This window comes from Apium graveolens, chromosome 6 (genome assembly GCF_009905375.1).
Source record: "Apium graveolens cultivar Ventura chromosome 6, ASM990537v1, whole genome shotgun sequence".
NCBI lineage: Eukaryota > Viridiplantae > Streptophyta > Magnoliopsida > Apiales > Apiaceae > Apium > Apium graveolens.
This window is the reverse complement of record NC_133652.1, coordinates 246,936,752-246,959,059: the sequence shown is the minus strand read 5'-3', so window position 1 is coordinate 246,959,059 and position 22,308 is coordinate 246,936,752. Positions and strand designations below refer to the sequence as shown.

General features: G+C 35.9%; 1 long non-coding RNA gene across 1 annotated transcript; it reads left to right on the top strand.

The window, feature by feature from the left end:
- Positions 1-3,028: 3,028 nt before the first annotated feature.
- LOC141664374 (uncharacterized) lies at positions 3,029-4,705 on the top strand. Its single transcript, XR_012551999.1, has 3 exons — positions 3,029-3,142; positions 4,008-4,134; positions 4,571-4,705. It is a non-coding gene; the product is annotated as an uncharacterized LOC141664374 (long non-coding RNA).
- The last annotated feature ends 17,603 nt before the right edge of the window (positions 4,706-22,308 follow it).

Below are 22,308 nucleotides of genomic sequence, written 5' to 3'. Positions count from 1 at the left end.
TTCCTTGAGAACGAACTTCTTAAAAATACACAACAACAATACTCATGTTTAATAATTTACCATATGACTATTAACATGTTGCCCAAGATAGTTTAACCTATATTTCCATCTTCGTAGTAAATGATGCTTCCAGTAACTTCAATTACAAAACCTATTTTGATTGTCTCTAGAAACTCATATTTTTCCCACAAAAAATAAGTTTCATATACAATAATTTATTAGATAAAACATACGGTTAATATAGGTTTAATATGATATATGCATATTTGGTACGCCATTCTTAAAATATAAAAAAATTCCAAATTTATTGATGTTGCTTCATGAAACTTATTATCTTAAAATGGATAGTCAAGCCCATGAACCCTCAGCTTTCCAGTTAGTTGAGTTGTTCAATAAACTGTAAAGTGGCATGTCTCTTCCTGGCCTTTACACAATTTAAGTAACTTCATACATAATCGATTCAGCCAGAGGGAGATCTTACAAAAATATTCGATTGTGACAAGTGGAGTGACAAGGCCGACATGATCAGTTTTCTTGACAACAATATTGAGATCACTGGGTTGAATATTTAAGGAGTTGTAAGGAGAAAATTGTAGTTATTAAATTTCCAAGTTTTTTATTCTGGGATTTTTTTTAAATTTGATGTTAGTATTTGAATCAACGTGATACTATTTTCCATAAAAATAAATATTACATTCCCATATTTGGATTACAACGAATGTTTATGTGTCCTAAACGGTTGTGTTTATAATGTGATATGCATGTTGCCACTTTCCCGAACTTAAGTGATTTGGGGAAATAAAAATAGGAGAGCTTTGACTGTGATGGACATCTGTAGAGACATAAAAGAGAAGCCGAGAATTTTACAGGATCATATTTATATATTTCTAAAGAACTTAAAAGTGAGCTTTTTTATTTTGTCACATCAGTTCAATCAAAATCGTTAATAAAACTTAAAACAAGAACTCCTGAAATCTGTTTCCACATATCAGACCATACCAATTCCTTTATAGTGCCTCATACAAAGCTTATCTTGCATTAAAAATTAAACCATCCCAATGAAGGACTATTTTGAACTAGACCATCCCTTTAAAGAACCATATTGAGCATCATGTCATACCTATTTCAAGAACATGCATTTTTAAGACCATTTCTGCAAATAAGACCATAAAAGAGATATCTACTACCTTTACGCTCAAGGAATTCCTTTCAAGAAGATTGCATTATCATTGAATTAAGAAAGAATGAACGTTTAGGAAATATTTACCTAAATTTGTTCTTATTAAAATTCAGCATACTCGGTAGGTGATAATAAGGCACTAATTACGAGCTTGAATACTCAAATTAGTACTCCCTATGTCCCTTCAGGTTATTAACATTTAAAACATAGGGATTGACACATACTTTAAAACTCTTATATATTATAGTTTTATAAAATATTATTTTAAAAAATTTCTTTTAAAAAAATTAAATGTTAAAATTTTTATTCAAAAAAAATTCAAAATTTATACACCTTAAAATATGTGCAGATCCCTTTGTGTCAAATATTAATTACTTAAAGGAACAGAGTGGATACCAGATAAAAAACGCTTAATAGATGCAATAACAGTGTATGGGATTTGTCAAAGAATTCCTAATATAACCAATCATGTAATTCTAAAGCATCCTCAAAAAATATTTAGAAAGCTTACCACATAATTTGCAAGACTACCCATCACAATTTCAAAAGCCCCAATTATATTTAAACAAAGAAATTTAGTATTTTTTTGCAACACAAATAAATATAGAGCTTATCATCTAAAAGTCTAATAATATTATTAGCATGTGTGTTTGTAGTGATTTCAAAATGATTTTTGTGAGTCGCATAACATAAAATAAAGTTTCTTTTATTAAATACATCTAATTTTAATTATTAATTTTTGGAGCCTCATTAACATAGTACTTCAATGTTCTAGTTTTAATTATAACGACATAAATTGATAGACCATACGTACGTGAAGTAATATTTTAAGTTTGGCCTGGAAAGAGAGGCTCATTTAGTTATCTTTGTATATGTTGAACAGTTGTGCTGTGTGATATGTCAGGCATCTTATACCACCAAATTAATTATATTCGAATTAAGAAGCGAGCTTCCTGGATTTAAACCACGTTCTAAAATATGTGCAATGTCCATTTCAGCCATTTTTATTTGGGTCCAGGGTACATAAGATGAACTAATGAAGTACCAATGAAAGGCTTTAATGTAAAATCATATAAAGCTTAAATTCATATTGCTCTTAATAAATGTTTCATAATTACTATAAGTATAACTCCCAAAAATGTGGTAAAAGAGTGATGGTGATCATCAATAGTGGTTAGGCTAGATGACTATTATGATAGTATGCTAAAGAAATAAATAAAAATTACAATAAAAAAATTTCTAGTGTGTGCTCAATGATATACATTAAAAGGTTATTTGTCAAATTTTGATTACAAGCGAATGTTCATGTTAATTTTTTGATGACTTTGTTGGATGTCTTATGAGTAGCAAACAGGAACATATCTTCCTGTAATATTAAAAATTTAAGGTACAAGAGGAGTGGTCTCTCCAATACAAGGCAAGTCAAAAAAAGGAAAATGCTAAGCTAATAATGAAATCTATACCATTTTAAATTCATAGTGAAATTGCCCTAAACTTCTTGAATTATGAGTCCATGTAACACTACACCATAGATTGGATATGACAACCAAATTTCTAAAATTTTGTCAAAAAAAGTTGCAAATGAGAGAATACATTACATGTATTGTAAGGATTTTTAAAAGCGTTGCAAATTAAGTATAAAAAGCAAAGGGAGTTAAAAATTAGCATTCTATTGTAATGAATTTTTTAAGGCGTTGTAGTATATCCGGATTTTGGGCCCAAAATCTTGGCGGGCTTTTAAATTATTTGAGTGAAAGTTTTGTCGGGCTATCAAAAAATAACAAATTAAAAATAAGAAGGATAAGGAAACAAAAAACAGCACATGCCACCGCCACCACCACACAGTCAGACACACTAGAGAGAGAGAGAGAGAGAGAGAGAGTAAGAAGATCCAGCTTTATTCAAAGAAGAAAAATCAAGATCTATTATTGAGCTCGAGAAGAAGATTAAAGTTGCGAAAAGGTAAAACATATGACCCTACGTTTCCCCAAAATCGATTGCATAGATATGTGCTTCCTTGTCCAAATAATAATTTTGAAATTTTAATTAGTTTGTTTGTATGTGTTCAAATTTTCTTTCTTATTCTCAATATTTATTTGCCCCTATTTTATTTATCCTTTTTCCTTCAATTCTGGGGTTCAATTCCAAGCTTTATTCACCTCAATTTCTCCATCTTGTTTGTTGTTTCTTTACTCTATTCAATCAAAGTTTTGCTATTATCTCAACTATTATCCGAATTAAGGCTTTAATTTGTAATTGAATGAATGTGTAGTTTATCTGATCTAAACATCAGTTACTAGTTTGATAAATTTCATGTTCTCTGTGTATTTGAGGTTGTATGTTCCTCCTATAAACATCAATTACTAAACAATTGAGAGAGAAAAAAAGTTCAAAAGGAGCTTGGATGTTCAAATTATATATGTTAGATTACCTATGTGTGCGTCACACATATTTTAGTGCGTGCCTCTTACATAACACCCTTGGGAGTATGTTGTCATTTTTTAAATTTTATTATAGGAATAAATTTTTGGTTCATGGTTTGTTGAGACTAGATTCAAGCATCAATTTTTTTTTGGTTTTGCGACGATTTTTCACTGTCATGTATTATCCGTCTACTGGGATGCTTTGACCTAAACCTTGTACAACATTAAATTTAATTTACGAGACACTTGTTGTGATAAACATGTTCTTTTTCTATGAGGTAGTGCAAGTATGTGTCTTTATTTGCATTTGAAAAATAGACTACTCTTAACTGGTTGAGATAATAAATGGAATAGCTAGGAGACTTGCTTATCATCATTAAAATTTTCATGTGTGTACAATACAGAGAGATATAAGAGCTAGCAATATTTTACCTGATGAAGGTTTTCAACTGAAGATAGTAGATTTCGAGTTCACAAGACTTGCACAGAAGGATCAAAGTCATCTAAATAATTTTAGATTTTCGCTACTTTGTAAGTCAAACAAAAATCACTTGGCTTTTTCTTGAATTTGCAGATATTTTCCTTAAAAATTCATATATGAAGCTTTTGGAAATGTTCTTCTTGAACAATTTATGTAACCTTCAGTGCACTGGTTTGAGGATTGAATTATCATGTCAATGGTTATTTTACAAGTCAAGTTGCTAGTGCATTGTTTTCTTTTTGTATTGTAAACAAAAAGAAACTGGTAGACTCAATTTTTAAACCAATGCACTAAAGGCTAATATCGGTAGAGAACCAGTTACAGGAAGCTTAGGCTTGTCTGTGTTATTTAACATGATAAGTTGTAATAGACAGGCTCAGGCTCAATTTCCAAATTTCACCTAGCCGGTACGAATAAATTTCTAGTCTTACTTTCATATTTTTTATAATGGTATTTTAGATAAGATGCTTTAATTCCTTTTCATAGGTGAATATCAACAATCTAGAGCGACTCACGAAGCAACAAGATGGGATGTTGACAATAATTTTTCTGAGGCTTGCCCAGAGTTGTAAGGCTGCTGAATCTGAGGGTGTTGTTGTGCACCCTACAGATCATCATGTGAAGTGGATTGAAAAGCATGTTGCAAAGAAGGTGGTCTGCTTGCGTTAAATGTTTTAAGCTATTCTTGCCTTGTAGTTTTGCTTATCTCTTACTGCATTGATAATTGTTACTTTATTATTGGTTCATGGTTAGGAGCATTCAGTTTGATTTAGGATCATTTGCATGTGGGGTTCAATGTTTTACCCCCTCTTCCTTTTGTGTTTAAAATAATCAAACTCTTGATATTGTTCATATAAGCAAAGAAGATCAAGAGAGTGTCTTTGCAATGCTTTAGGCGTGCGGTGGCTAGGAAATGTTACCTTAGATTGATACTTGAAAATAAGCAATAAGGTTTGAGATTCTGAAAGGATTTAGTTTAGCTAATATCCCACTTTTTTGTCTCATCGGTTATATTGTAGTTTGCCAGGTTTTTCTTTTATGATTTATTATGTGCCAGCCTATCTACTATAAAAAGCTTTGATAATACTTGTTCCATTTATATCTGAACTTTCTATGAAAATTGAAGGTTGTACTTGTATTTCAGGTCTAGAGACTGTGACCTTCGAGGAAAAAATTTCATAGGTCCGCTTCTTCATTTTGCAGTTCTTTCTTAAAGAAAATCTTGTGGAAAGTACTTGCTTCATTCTGCAACAAATTCTTGATTTTAGAATGCGTTACTGCACTAATCAACAAATCTATATGACCACTTGAAGCTGCATCATGAGAATTAGATTGCTTTATGTATAATTTTATAGTTCGAAGTTTGTATAACGAAAAGGTTAATTTTTGTCATTTTGTCTTAAAATTATTTTAGCAATAATTTGTATGACGATGTTGAGAAAACTAGAGCGTTGTTTTTTAAATTATTGGTAATAGATTTGAATGAAATTCTTTTGTTTGGTTTTGTGGCATAAAAATGCCTTGCTTGGTCTATTTACAGTTCGATCCTACTATTTTTTTAAAAATTTTAATTGCAATTGTGTCCAAATATGTTGTCATTTACAATTACATCAGCTATAAAATATTGCTATTGGTTCAGAATTGTTGCAAAATTTGTTAAATTTGACCTTAAATTTCATTGCAATTGGACCAATTAATGTTTCCTCAAGGTGGTTATTTAGTGGACAAAAACAACTATTACAATGATTTAATTGCGTTGCTGTAAAATAAATTTTGTTGCTACATATGGTTTATTGCAATAATGTTGTGTTATTGCTATACATGACTTAAAATGTTGCTATAGCACCTCTATTGCATCACCGCCGGATGCAACGCCGAAATTTTGCATATTTGTTACCTTATGTTCTACTGTAACACAAATAGCCCTTAAGGCAATATATTTTTGTTGTTGCTATAAGTATTCTATGGTGTAGTGTAATATATAGTAGGGCATACCCAGTTAAGTTAATCTGCCAACCAAATATTACTCAGGAACCATTATTTTAATAATCAAATGTTTCTGAAAAACTTGGAATAACTTTTTTTTGAAAGGACATGCAGAAAGGTCTAGAGAGACCCATACATGTAAGATTTTCACGTAAAGTTTCCCTCTCAGAAGCACCTAGAATGCTCCTCCAATGTCATACATGTGAGTTTTGTTCATGCATTCCTGTAGCTAATCAGAAACCTACCTACATCAATACTGAAAGATTAAAAGTTATGAAACATAAATATTATAACAGAATTATAGAACTCATATAATGAAGTCATACATGAACACTCATGAGAAGGATTTAGCTTTACCTTGTGAGGTACATATTAGATACTGTTATGAGAGGAATTTGGTATAATATTCGGGGAGGTTGTTGCTGAAATAACGGAAGAATCGCGGAGATTTGGGCCGAAAATCGGGTGTATTGTGAAAAGATGTATACACCTGATCTGCTGGAAGTGGGAGGTGTTTGTGGCTGTGTTTGGACTGAATTTGTAAGGATTCCGAGTGTGGTTGCAGAGTATTTCCTACTCAGTCGTGGGGGGTGCCCGGAATTGGTCTCGTGAGAGCTCCACCGTGTGTTTTGGTAGAGAAATCGAGTGTTCAACCTTTGTAAATGGCCTACATATCCTATATTTATAGGAATCAAGTCCATATGTAGTTCTATACCTTTAGGACTCCTCCATGATGGGTTACCCACGTTTTTACTAAGCCCCTAACAGCTTCCAAGCCTTATCCAACTAGGTTTAGGCTTAATCCAAAGAGTCCTACTCCTAATACACCATTAATCCTCATTTATCCATGTAATTATTGTATTTATCCATCATATATATGTATATTCCATACATATATCAAGTAAATCTGTTTATAAGTAGTTGTGTATTACTAGGAATCATATTCTTCTTCCTGACCTGCTATAGAGTCCGTTTCCAATTAAAACTCTACTTATACAGGCCTCTCATTATTATCATAATAGCCCGGTTAAGTACCATTTTCTGAATACCCCGGTATCTTAGCATATTACGAGGATCCTGGGGTATTATCCAGTCACTAAATGACCCTCCTTATTGCCCCTTATTAATACCCCTCTCAACAGGCCTTAACCAACATCTATATACCATCAGCAAACTAAACCATTCGGATCCAATACCCCTACTTTGCCATCCAAAAGGCCCAATCCATTATGGCAATCCATATAATCTATCTATGGGCCATAAATCCGGTCCAAGGCTGATTTTAGGCACAACAACTACCCCTCGGTTCCTTGCAGTAATTGATGTAAGAGGAACCTATATAGCACAGAGTTTAATCATATATTACCCTTCTCAGAGAAATACATAGCTTCCACATTTGGCTTCCAAGCTTACATGAGCTAACTCGGTGTAAGAAACAGGAAACACAATGCCTCAACGTATATAATCTCAATCTGAATTGTCACACCCCAACTTAAACAGCAAATTAAATATAACTATCACAACAAATAAATAAACATACCCAAATCCAAGATCTTACAGTTTAGGGTTTGGAACAGCCCAACACTACCATCTATTTCAACTGATTTTAAATACCGAGTCCTCACACAAACTACTATCACTTATTCTACCTGAGCTCGAACATAAGCATCCGCATCACAGGTCTTACGGGCAGTCTGCTTGAATCTAACCATAGCTGCTAGCTGTAATATCAGGGTAAAGCAAGGAGTGAGCCAAATGCTCAACAAGTGCTAAACAATACGATACAAATCATAAATCGAGATATATATATTAAAGAATGTCAATGGGAAGACATAACTAGTGATAACGAGAGATAAAACTTTGGGTGATGGCATCATTCCATTTGTATCAAAATAATTTCAAAATCATATCTTAATCAAAATCATTTTATGACGCTACGGATTACAGCCGGTGATCAGCCGCGAAGTAATCCCGCACCTCGCTGGGTTCTAAAACATTAATGGGAATCCCTAGGCAACTTTTAAGCCTAATATAAGTGTGGAAAGGACTCGCGTCTCAGTCCAGATCCACTATTCAAAGAAAATATTTATCCCCCTTTGGGACTGAAAACCCACATTTTATTTATTTCAAAAAAAACTGATGCCGATTTATAACAAAATCTCTTTTACAGTAAACCTTTTTTTTTCTTTTTTTTATCTAGGGATTATAGATCAACTCGAAACACGGGAAATATGGTACTAAATCTCAGGGCCATGATTCACAAAACTATACTTTATTAAAGTAACTGAATGGTTTTCATATATCAAAGATTAGACAAGGGGATTTAGTGAGGCTATTGGATATTATAAAGGGTAATGCCAAATTGGGCTTAAAGCAATGGTTTCTCATCAAGGTTCAAGTGCTGGATCATCAAGAAGATAAGCTTCATGAATACTAAGGGTGTTAAGGTATGCAGAAATGATCTTTAACTCAGGATATATCAGAATTGTCAAGCTTCAGGATAAGAAAGAGGAGTATCAATCAATGAGGAATCACTTTGATAAGTATCTGGCTTTTAGGGTTCAAGTTAATGTTCTATAGGGGTTCAAGTATCAGGATGAGATATCAATACTTAGGAATCATCAGCATGCTAATCAAGAGAATCAACCAAGAGTTGTAACTACCCTTTCTTTTATTATGGCATTCAAATTACTTTAATATACTATCATGATAAGACCACTTTGCAATACGTACTCGAGGGTTCATGGCATTTTTATATAAATCAAAGATAAACATAAGATACGCTTGATTTAATATATCAAATGACACAGGACAGTTGCAGCAATGTATGAACTATTAGCAGTAAATATGAAGGACAAGTTGAATCACTTGCCTTGAGAAAGGCTGGTCTGGTCTGACTGGTAGGAGCAACAACTGGAGCTTCACTCGACCTTTATGGCAAGTTTTCCCTCGTCTCGAGATCCTACATAAATAATAATAATCCTCATTATAATATACTCTCACCAACTTAACCTATTTACAACCCGAATTTAAACACGGATGGCACTTAGGCCTATATGCACTTAATTTATATTCACCTTTAATTTATAATTGCACACACATAGCCACATAATCACATATCATATATTAATACCAAATAACACCATATACACCATAATGCAACACTAGGCTTGGATGATCTCGATCCCCCAACTTAAGTCACTTGGTCGCTAAACTAGACAAAGTCTTCTAATTTTGGCTTCCTAACTCGATGTGCCTTTACTAAACTATCCAAGACCTATTGACCCTCACTTGTGCCTTTTATTCTACTGACTTATACTATCTTACAACTATGGTGGTTAACCAAGACCTCACTCCTAAGTGTTCTAAAACTATGTGATGAGTGAAAGTACTCACTGGTGCAAATTTCAGAATGACAACTATGGTTTCTTGAGTGCATTAGACACTCTTAAACTATAATTTTTCCTTCAAAACTTTTACACAAGACTCTCCTGACCTAAGGGCATTTCCAAAACTTGATGTGGCTCAAGGGTCTGGCTTGGGCCTTCTTGGGCCTAAGCTCAAAGTCCATGGTTCCCCTGTTTTCCTGGGCAGAAAACACCCTAACTTGAATTAACTTGTGACACATGGTTCTAACTCATATCCTATGAACTATGGTTGGAAAAACTTCTATTACACTCCCTCTAACTAAGGCCCAACAGGGCCTAATGAGGTCCTACCCATGACATGGTCAAATCTCCCTATTTCTAAGTTGCAACAAAACTGTCCCCTGCTGGACAGATTTTATTATTCTACTTGTGCACCTAACCAAATGACATGCAAACCTCCGACCAACACCTAAAACCTTTTATATACTCCCAATACTAACTTCTGGTGGCTTGGGCCTCAAAGTGCACATCAATGACATGGTCAAAACTCACTCTAAACCTCAGGGTACTAAACTGATTTTCTGCAGAAACTATAACTCTCCTTCCTCCAAGGTTTTGACTTGACAAACTCAACCACCAACAACTCAATACCCAATCCAAGACTTAAACATGGTGATGTACTGAACTAACTCCCTTAAACTCAAAATAATCTTGGTGGACATCATCCTTACCTAAGGTGCAATCATGGCAAAACAAAAGAAACCACATTTCACAACTCACAAATCATCAAGTTTTTGAAACAACAAGTTATGCATTTTATAAAAGACTTATTACCATGCATCAAGAAGCATTAATCAATATTAACACATTATTCCTACTGAAATTAAATCTTACTAGTAAAATCTTTCCAAATGATCAAAATCTTATAACATTCTAAGTGAAATCCACATGCATGCATGCCTTTGAGTTTTGCAAACCAAAACAACATATTTTCTAAATATGTTTTACCAAGAAATTTACATGCAAGCCTAGCATGAGCTATATCTAGATGATCACTTAGCATGCAAGGAGTTTCATCAAATTTTTACTAAAAAATTCAAGCCATTATCACATAAACATGCAAAAATTGAACAAAGCAACAAGAATGGTCTCAAGAACCATTCATTCGGCTCCCCTATGGTCATGGTCGAATGAAATGGAAGGGAATGGCCATTTAACATCAAGAGTTTTCTTCTCAAGACTTGGCACTTCACCATTCCTTGTAGTCCTCTCAAAAACAACCTTAAACTCACAAGAATCAAGGTTGTACTTTGAGTTTCAACTAAAACCTTAACATGCAACCTTAAAACTTAAACTTCCTACTCAAAACTCTTTAAAATATAAGTGATCATGGCATGGGAAGTAACATTTACTTGTTGTAGAAGGTGGAACTTGATTGAGAAAGAAAGAAAATGGGGAGGGGGTTGATCTCGGCAAAACCCGAGAGTGAGGGGGAGAAAAACCGAGAGTGAGAGAGAGGGGGGAGGGAAGAAAGAGTGTGGTGGTGAGTGATGTGTGAAATGATCATGTCTTTACTTGTTTTACGGTTTTTGTTTTGACAAATGTGAGTGGGGATAGGAATTGACATGACCACCCTTCCACTTAAACTTGGATCATTTTGCATGCAAGGGTAAAGGAGGAATTTGGCTAGAAAATAAGAGTTAGTGGGGTGATAATTGTCTCTTTAGCCCTTTTGGATTGAATAGAAAGGATTTGCATGCAAGGACAACTATGAAATTTGCTAATTATAACAATTAACATTTATAAAGATTTATTTTTATAAAATAAAACACAAGTTCAAAACTTATAAAATTTATACCATAAAATAACTTGGATTTTTAGAAATTTTATAAAACTACTTTTGAATTTTGTGAACAAGTAACTTTTAAAAAGATATTTATTCAAGGTTTAAAAATATTCCTTATAAATCAAAAATGAAAGAAATAAATAAAATTTTTCTTTGAAAATTCATATACCACATAATGAAAATTTAAGACGCGGAAATTCTCATTCACACAAGCATACAATAGTTGAATATATTGGCATTCGGCTTTATAATTACACCAAATTTACAATTAATATTACACAGAAATGCCGGGTGTAACATCCTCTCCCCCTTAATGGATTATGTCCCCAGAATCTAAGAGAACAGATGATGATACCGGGAACGCATATCAGACTCTAACTCCCAAGTCGATTCTTCGACCTTAGGGTTCCTCCAAAGTACTTTTACTAACTTTACTGACTTATTTCTAAGACTCTTCTCTTGCCAGTCGAGTATTTTGACCGGTTGCTCCACAAATGACAGGTCTGCCTGAAATTCTACTGGTTCATATTCTATTATATGGCTAGCGTCAGGGTTGTACTTCTTAAGCAATGACACATGGAACACATTATGCACGTACTGATACTGAGGTGGTAAGGCCAACTCGTAGGCCACCTTCCCTACTTGACTCAAAATTTCAAAAGGACCTATGTATCTAGGTGCTAACTCCCCTTTCTTGCCAAATCTAGACAACCCTTTTCTAGGTGACACCTTCAACAAAACAGCTTCGCCAATTTGGAATTGAACATCCTTACGTGCCGGATCCGGATACTTCCTCTGTCTATCTTGAGCAGCAAGTAGCCTTTTCTGAATTAACTTGACTGAGTCATGCAATTATTGTACCAATTACGAGCCGAGAATCCTTCCTTCTCCTACTTCATCCCAACTTGTTGGTGATCTACATTTTCGCCCGTACAAAGCTTCGTATGGTGGCATGCCGATACTGGAATGATAGCTATTGTTGTAAGAGAATTCAATCAACGGCAAGTGGTCGTCCCAACTTCCTGCAAAATCGATTGCACAACTGCGCAACATGTCTTCGATTGTTTGAATTGTCCTTTCGCTTTGTCCATCCGTCTGCGGGTGGTATGCCGTGCTCATATTCAATTTCGTGCCAAGACATTCTTGAAATCGCTTCCAAAATCTCGAGTTAAATCGGGGATCTTTGTCTGAAACTATTGATACAGGTACTCCATGCCTTAGTACGATTTCGCGCACATACAGATGAACCAATTTGTCCAGTGATGACTTCTTATTAATTGGAAGGAAATGCGCTGACTTCGTAAGATGATCAACTATAACCCATATAGCATCATGCCCGGATTTCGTTCACGGTAGTCCTACTATAAAGTCCATAGCAATATTTTCCCATTTCCATTCTGGAATCTTTAGGGGTTAAATTAATCCGCTTGGTCGTTGATGTTCTGCCTTCACTTTCTGACAAGTATAACACTTCGCAACCCATTCCGCTATGTCTCGCTTTATATTTGGCCACCAAAAGTTTTTCTTTAAGTCCGGATACATCTTGGTACTTCCCGGGTGGATTGAAAATTTCGAATTGTGGGCTTCGTGTAGGATCTCATTCTTTATTTCAGGTACATGAGGAATCCATATTCTGGAAGAAAACCTTAGTATCCCTTGCTCATCCCTTTGAGTATTAATCTCCTCTCCAGATAACTGATTCTTCTCTTTCTCCATTACTTCTTCTTGACATTTCTTTATCTTTTCCACTAGTGTTGGCTGAAAAGTTATTGCATGACAAACTTCTTCAACTTTTCCACAATCACAAAGTTCCAGTTCAAATCTCTTGATTTCTTCAGATAATTCCTTTGATGTTGTCATCATATTCAGTCTCTCCTTCCTACTTAGAGCATCGGCCACAACATTCGCCTTTCTAGGATGGTAATTTATCGAACAGTCATAGTCCTTGATCAATTCCAGCCATCTCCTCTGCCTCATATTGAGCTCCTTCTGAGTGAAAATGTACTTTAAACTCTTGTGATCCGTGTAGATTTCACACTTTTCTCCGTAGAGGTAATGTCTCCAAATCTTTAGTGCGAACACTATGGCGGCTAGTTCCAAGTCATGCGTCGGGTACTTCAACTCATGCGGTTTCAACTGTCTTGACGCATATGCGATCACCTTACTGTGTTGCATTAACACACAACCCAATCCCTTATGTGAAGCGTCGCTGAATATCACAAAGTTTCCTTGATCATCTGGAAGTACTAACACCGGAGCTGTTACCAATCTTTGCTTCAACTCTTGAAAGCTATCCTCACATTCTGCACTCCATTCAAACTTTTGATTCTTTCTGGTTAACTTGGTCAATGGCGTGGCGACTTTCAAAAAATCCTTGACGAACCTTCTATAGTATCCTGCCAACCATAGAAAACTTCACACTTCCGTAGGAGTCTTTGGCCTCTCCCAGCTCATAACTGCCTCAATCTTTTCCGGATCCACTTTAACTCCTTCATTTCCAATTACATGCCCCAAAAATTGAACTTCCTTTAACCAAAACTCACATTTGGTAAACTTGGCGTACAACTTCTCTTGACGGAGTATCTCCAATGCTATCCAGAGGTGCTGTTTATGCTCTTCTTCCGACTTAGAATAAATAAGGATGTCATCAATGAATACCACGACAAACTTGTCCAAATACTTCTAAAATACTCGATTCATCAGATCCATAAATGCGGCCGGGGCGTTGGTCAATCCAAACGGCATTACTAGGAATTCATAATGCCCATATCTGGTCCTAAATGCTTTCTTGGGAATATCTTCTTCTTTGATCTTTAATTGATGGTATCCCGATCTCAAGTCAATCTTTGAAAAGCACTTTGCTCCCTTCAGCTGATCAAAAAGGTCATCTATTCTTGGTAGCGGGTAGCGGTTCTTGATCGTTACCTTATTCAACTCTCGATAATCTATACATAGTCGCATACTCCCATCTTTCTTCTTGACAAACAGAACAGGTGCTCCCCATGGCGACGTACTTGACTATATTACTCCTTTATCTAACAATTCTTGTAGCTGGCTCACCAACTCTTTCATTTCTGCTGGTGCCATCCTATATGGGGCCTTTGAAACTGGTTCCGTGCCTGGAGCAAGGTTGATCTCGAACTCGATTTATCGATCTGGTGGTAAGCCTGGTAGTTCGTCGGGAAACACATCTGGGAACTCGTTAACTACAGGGATATCTTCTATGTTGGGGTTTCCCTTTTCTGAATCCACTACATACGCTATGAACGACTCACAACCTTTTCTAAGTAGCTTCTTAGCCTGAACGATTGTGAGAAATAGTTGTTCTTTCCTCTGCCCCTTAAATACTACCTTCTCTCCACTCTTCGCCTTTAAATACACTTTCTTGGTCTTACAATTAATCTGAGCGTTATTTTCTCCTAACCAATCCATGCCTAAAATTATATCAAACTCTCCCAACTTGAAGAGTATCAAGTCGGCTGAGAACTTATACCCCGAAATATCAATCTCACACTTCGGACAGAATTGATTCACAGGAATCTTCTCTTGGATCGCAATTACCACATTTACTACCTCACTCATAATCATTTTATCACATTGAAGCTTATCAACAAAAGATTCTGATATGAAAGATCTTGTTGCTCCCGAATCAATCAATACTTTAGCTTTGACATTATTGAGTAAAAGTGTACCTGCTATCACCTCAGAATTCTGAACAACATCCTTCATCTTCAGATCAAATGTCCTTGCTGTGGCTTGCGGGGTTGGTGTAGGTGGTGGAGGTAATGTCAATACCTCAGCTGGCACGCTCGCACTGGTACTTGCCACGTTCATTAGAGCTTTGACTGGTCCGATTGCCTTACACTCCCTAGCCATGTGTCCAGTCTTCCCACACTTGTAGCACGTAACTCCTGGCTTCGGCATCTTGCACTCATTCGCCAAATGTCCCTTTTGATTGCACCTATAGCATGTCATGCTCAACTTATTACACACTCCGGGGTGCCTTCTTCCACAGTGCTTGCATTTGGGTCTCTGGAACCTGTTTTCTCCAACTTGCCCTTGGCTTGCCTGGATGTTCCCCTTTGAATCTTGCCTTTTTCCCAAATTTCCCTTCTTTTGAAAATTTCTGCCCTTATGGAATCCGATCCTCTTTACATTCCGATCTTGTGAACTTCCCGCTTCAGACTTTTCTCCATAAAATGGAACCTTCCTCTTCTTGTTATCCCTTTCCTTCCTTGACTGTGTCCCATTATTTTCAATCAGAGCAGCTTTCTGTACTACTCCCGCATAAGTTTCAAGCTCAAACATAGCCACTCTATCTCTGATCCAAGGCTTCAATCCTTGCTGAAATTTCTTCGCTTTTTCCTCCTCGGTGCTGGTATACTTTGTCATAAACCTTGACAACTCAGTGAACTTCTTCTCATACTCCAGTACAGTCATGTTCCCTTGCTTCAGCTCCAAAAATTTAAGCTCCATCTGATTCTGCATGTACTTAGGGTAATACTTGTCCAGAAATAACTTCTTAAATCTCTCCAAAGAAACCTATTGAGTTGCTTCCATAGCTTTTACTGATTCCCACCAATAGATGACTTCGCCCTTCAAGAAGTAAGTAGCATACGGTGTCTTCTGATCGTCTCCTAACTGTACCAACTCAAAAGCCCTTTCCATCTCCTTGATCCATGTGTTAGTTATTACTGGATCAGTGGTTTCATGAAATGCAGGTGGATTCACATTCTGAAAAGCCTTGAAAGTGACAATTTGTCTAGGTGGTACTGATGGTTCAGGTGGTTGGTGTGGTTCACGGTTATCTTGGTTTTCAATTCGGTGTTGAAGAGTTAGTTGTTGTTGGGCTATAGCATTGGTTTGCTGTTGCAAAGTTTCCAGTAGTCGAAGAATATTTGGGTCTGTGGTGGATGTGGTTGTTGGGTTCTTCTTTTTGGGAGGCATGATCCTGAAATAAGAGTTATGTCAAAACGGATACGAATAATAAAACAATTCGAGGGTATCGCATGGCATTCTTATTTACATGTGAGGTCAGGTTTCAAATTAAGCAGATATGATGATGCATATAAAAGCGTATAATAACAGTTGAGAGCAATTGGAACAATAGAGCATGATTATTGAAATTTAAAGGTCACAATACATGGGATTAGAACAAAGTCTGATTCTAGGATCAACAGGCTTATTTAAAGGAAATAACGGAAACAACTGGGAAATTCTACGGAGTCTGATAGTATAACAACATGAAAGGTAAATGGAAAGAACTAAGGCTCCACTCCATCTGAACGGGGCTTGGTAGTCTTTTCCTCTCGAAGCGTCTTCACAATGCTTTGGAGCTCATCCGCCACCATCTGAATGACATACTGGCTGGTACGGTCCCGGTGCGCTGGCATCTCCTCAAGCTTAGTGTTGACGTACTGAACCAAGGTCTCAAGTCTCGCAGTCATCTGCTCCTTGGGCTTCCCTTCGTAGTTTCGGCTGTCTGGGTACACGTTCTTCAGTCGGTCTATCAATCGGTCGTACTTTCCCTGAAGCATATCAAACTCGCGCCTCAACTCAGCATACACGGTGAAAGCAATAGTGTCGTCTGAACCAGAGGATGACGAGGAATGCGCCCTTCGCTGACAAACCAATAAGAGGAGTATTAATAATAAACTTACTTAACCTACTCTCTCGCATATTATCTATAACCTACACATATACCCTTTAACCTATTTGGGCTGTCCAGGGACTCTAAACCGTAGCTCTGATACCAAAACCTGTCACACCCCAACTTAAACAGCAAATTAAATATAACTATCACAACAAATAAATAAACATACCCAAATCCAAGATCTTACAGTTTAGGGTTTGGAACAGCCCAACACTACCATCTATTACAACTGATTTTAAATACCGAGTCCTCACACAAACTACTATCACTTATTCTACCTGAGCTCGAACATAAGCATCAGCATCACAGGTCTTATGGGCAGTCTGCTTGAATCTAACCATAGCTGCTAGCTGTAATATCAGGGTAAAGTAAGGAGTGAGCCAAATGCTCAACAAGTGTTAAACAATACGATACAAATCATAAATCGAGATATATATATTAAAGAATGTCAATGGGAAGACATAACCAGTGATAACGAGAGATAAAACTTTGGGTGATGGCATCATTCCATTTGTATCAAAACAATTTTAAAATCATATCTTAATCAAAATCATTTTATGACGCTACGGATTACAGCCGGTGATCAGCCGCGAAGTAATCCCGAACCTCGCTGGGTTCTAAAACATTAATGGGAATCCCTAGGCAACTTTGAAGCCTAATATAAGTGTGGAAAGGACTCGCGTCTCAGTCCAGATCCACTATTCAAAGAAAACATTTATCCCCCTTTGGGACTGAAAACCCACATTTTATTTATTTCAAAAAAAACTGATGCCGATTTATAACAAAATCTCTTTTACAGTAAACCTTTTTTTTTCTTTTTTTGATCAAGGGATTATAGATCAACTCGAAACACGGGAAATATGGTACTAAATCTCAGGGCCATGATTCACAAAACTATACTTTATTAAAGTAACTGAATGGTTTTCATATATCAAAGATTAGACAAGGGGATTTAGTGAGGCTATTGGATATTATAAAGGGTAATGCCAAATTGGGCTTAAAGCAATGGTTTCTCATCAAGGTTCAAGTGCTGGATCATCAAGAATATAAGTTTCATGAATACTAAGGGTGTTAAGGTATGCAGAAATGATCTTTAACTCAGGATATATCAGAATTGTCAAGCTTCAGGATAAGAAAGAGGAGTATCAATCAATGAGGAATCACTTTGATAAGTATCTGGCTTTTAGGGTCAAGGTAATGTTCTATAGGGGTTCAAGTATCAGGATGAGATATCAATACTTAGGAATCATTAGCATGTTAATCAAGAGAATCAACCAAGAGTTGTAACTACCCTTTCTTTTATTATGGCATTCAAATTACTTTAATATACTATCATGATAAGACCACTTTGCAATATGTACACGAGGGTTCATGGCATTTTTATATAAATCAAAGATAAACATAAGATACGCTTGATTTAATATATCAAATGACACAGGATAGTTGCAGCAATGTATGAACTATTAGCAGTAAATATGAAGGACAAGTTGAATCACTTGCCTTGAGAAAGGCTGGTCTGGTCTGACTGGTAGGAGCAATAACTGGAGCTTCACTCGACCTTTATGGCAAGTTTTCCCTCGTCTCGAGATCCTACATAAATAATAATAATCCTCATTATAATATACTCTCACCAACTTAACCTATTTACAACCCGAATTTAAACACGGATGGCACTTAGGCCTATATGCACTTAATTTATATTCACCTTTAATTTATAATTGCACACACATAGCCACATAATCACATATCATATATTAATACCAAATAACACCATATACACCATAATGCAACACTAGGCTTGGATGATCTCGATCCCCCAACTTAAGTCACTTGGTCGCTAAACTAGACAAAGTCTTCTAATTTTGGCTTCCTAACTCGATGTGCCTTTACTAAACTATCCAAGACCTATTGACCCTCACTTGTGCCTTTTATTCTACTGACCTTATACTATCTTACAACTATGGTGGTTAACCAAGACCTCACTCCTACGTGTTCTAAAACTATGTGATGAGTGAAAGTGCTCACTTGTGCAAATTTCAGAATGACAACTATGGATTCTTGAGTGCATTAGAAACTCTTAAACTATAAGTTTTCCTTCAAAACTTTTACACAAGACTCTCCTGACCTAAGGGCATCTCCCAAACTTGATGTGGCTCAAGGGTCTGGCTTGGGCCTTCTTGGGCCTAAGCTCAAAGTCCATGGTTCCCCTGTTTTCCTGGGCAGAAAACACCCTAACTTGAATTAACTTGTGACACATGGTTCTAACTCATATCCTATGAAATATGGTTTGAAAAACATCTCTGACACTCCCTCTAACTAAGGCCCAACAGGGCCTAATGAGGGCCTACCCATGACATGGTCAAATCTCCCTATTTCTAAGTTGCAACAAAACTGTCCCCTGCTGGACAGATTTTGTTATTCTACTTGTGCACCTAACCAAATGACATGCAAACATCCGACCAACACCTAAAACCTTTTATATACTCCCAATACTAACTTCTGGTGGCTTGTTCCTCAAAGTGCACATCAATGACATGGTAAAAACTCACTCTAAACCTCAGGGTACTAAACTGATTTTCTGCAGAAACTATAACTCTCCTTCCTCCAAGGTTTTGACTTGACAAACTCAACCACCAACAACCCAATACCCAACCCAAGACTTAAACATGGTGATCTACTGAACTAAATCCCTTAAACTCAAAATAATCTTGGTGGAGACATCCTTACCTAAGGTGCAATCATGGCAAAATAAAAGAAACCACATTTCACAACTCACAAATCATCAAGTTTTTGAAACAACAAGTTATGCATTTTATAAAATATATACACGACTTATTACCATGCATCAAGAAGCATTAATAAATATTAACATATTATTCCTACTGAAATTAAATCTTACTAGTAAAATTTTTCCAAATGATCAAAATCTTATAACATTCTAAGTGAAATCCACATGCATGCATGCCTTTGAGTTTTGCAAACCAAAACAACATATTTTCTAAATATGTTTTACCAAGAAATTTACATGCAAGCCTAGCATGAGCTATATCTAGATGATCACTTAGCATGCAAGGAGTTTCATCAAATTTTTACTAAAAAATTCAAGCCATTATCACATAAACATGCAAAAATTGAACAAAGCAACAAGAATGGTCTCAAGAACCATTCATTCGGCTCCCCTATGGTCATGGCCGAATGAAATGGAAGGGAATGGCCATTTAACATCAAGAGTTTTTTTCTCAAGACTTGGCACTTCACCATTCCTTATAGTCCTCTCAAAAATAACCTTAAACTCACAAGAATCAAGGTTGTACTTTGAGTTTCAACTAAAACCTTAACATGCAACCTTAAAACTTAAACTTCCTACTCAAAACTCTTTAAAATATAAGTGATCATGGTATGGGAAGTAATATTTACTTGTTGTAGAAGGTGGAACTTGATTGAGAAAGAAATAAAATGGGGAGGGGGTTGATCTCGGCAAAACCCGAGAGTGAGGGGGGAGAAAAACCGAGAGTGAGAGAGAGGAGGGAGGGAAGAAAGAGTGTGGTGGTGAGTGATGTGTGAAATGATCATGTCTTTACTTGTTTTATGGTTTTTGTTTTGACAAATGTGAGTGGGGATAGGAATTGACATGACCACCATTCCACTTAAACTTGGATCATTTTGCATGCAAGGGTAAAGGAGGAATTTGGCTAGAAAATAAGAGTTAGTGGGGTGGTAATTGTCTTTTTAGCCCTTTTGAATTGAATAGAAAGGATTTGCATGCAAGGACAACTATGAAATTTGCTAATTATAACAATTAACATTTATAAAGATTTATTTTTATAAAATAAAACACAAGTTCAAAAATTATAAAATTTATACCATAAAATAACTTGGATTTTTAGAAATTTTATAAAACTACTTTTGAATTTTGTGAACAAATAACTTTTAAAAAGATATTTATTCAAGGTTTAAAAATATTCCTTATAAATCAAAAATGAAAGAAATAAATAAATTTTTGCTTTGAAGATTTATATACCACATAATGAAAATTTAAGACGCAGAAATTCTCATTCACACAAGCATACAATAGTTGAATATATTGGCATTCAGCTTTATAATTACACTAAATTTACAATTAATATTACACAGAAATGTCGGGTGTAACATGAATCCTTAAATGAAATCATCCAATACACTTTAGACCACGTATTCCCATGCCAATATCAGTCTAGGGCTTCCTGTCCTTTTTAGCTGTATCCTATGGCTTCCAGCCATTTTCCCAAAAGCCATGCATTAGCCTTCTAAGAAATCCCTTTTCCTTATGAAGTCGATCTTTAGGTTATAATCCTTTATGAATGAATCCCAAAAACTCTCGTTGTTTCAAATAGGCTTCATATATCCATAATCCTGGGCTGCCAAGATAACTTAAAAAGAGTGATTAGTAGCACGAGCTAAACAGCTCTTATATATAATGCATGAAACCAATACATGTAGAATGCAAGTATGAATATGCAAGTAAGAAGATGAAAGTGTGGATGATTGGTTATAAATATAAATATCCATATTCGTTGGTGCTTCAGCAATCAGGCTGAACTTTGGTGAACGCACTTTTCAAGACGAAACCATAATTTTCAGAAGCTTCCATGGTTTTTTCACCTGGCCTCTTAATATATTGTTTAGTTTTTCATTGATGCCCAACGTTTGTGGGACTTAAATCCTGCCCATGTAATATGGGACTTTTCCGACTTGCCCATATTCCATGTGGCTATTTAAGTTTACCGAAGGAGAGACCAAGGGAAGGCCATAGAGATACCCATCAGTTGTTGCTATGTCCTTTCAAGTGGTTACATTATGGGGCATATAGTGTGCCTAGGTATCTACTTGAAAGCTTCGGTCAACAAGTTTGAAAATATTTTGAAACCCCATACATAATGTAAGGAAATATATAAATTAATATAATACCCCCACACATGTAAACCCGTGTAAGTTTTATTCCTTGAGAATATACGGTATGTATATTTAGAGAAATATGTCCACATATAGGGAAAAATAAGAGATATAGGGTATAACTACTTTCCACATATACACATAAAGCATGCATGATAATGAGTATGTAAAAGCATGAGAGTAAGGCTTATCTCATTTCAATGCAGACAAGAGTTTAAGCCATGAAAAACCGTGCAGTTCGGCCTCTTTCGGGGTGTTCCGTTGATAAAAGCCTATTTTACATGATATTATCCCTTCCATGGTGGACATATTAGAGAGTTGATATACCCCCCGAGCCAACAGTTTTCCCTCTCCCATATGACATCCTTCTCCGGTCTAAATCTTAAACCTGTTAAGAAACGTGCTTTCTATGGATATTGCAAATGCCTCCATAACTTGT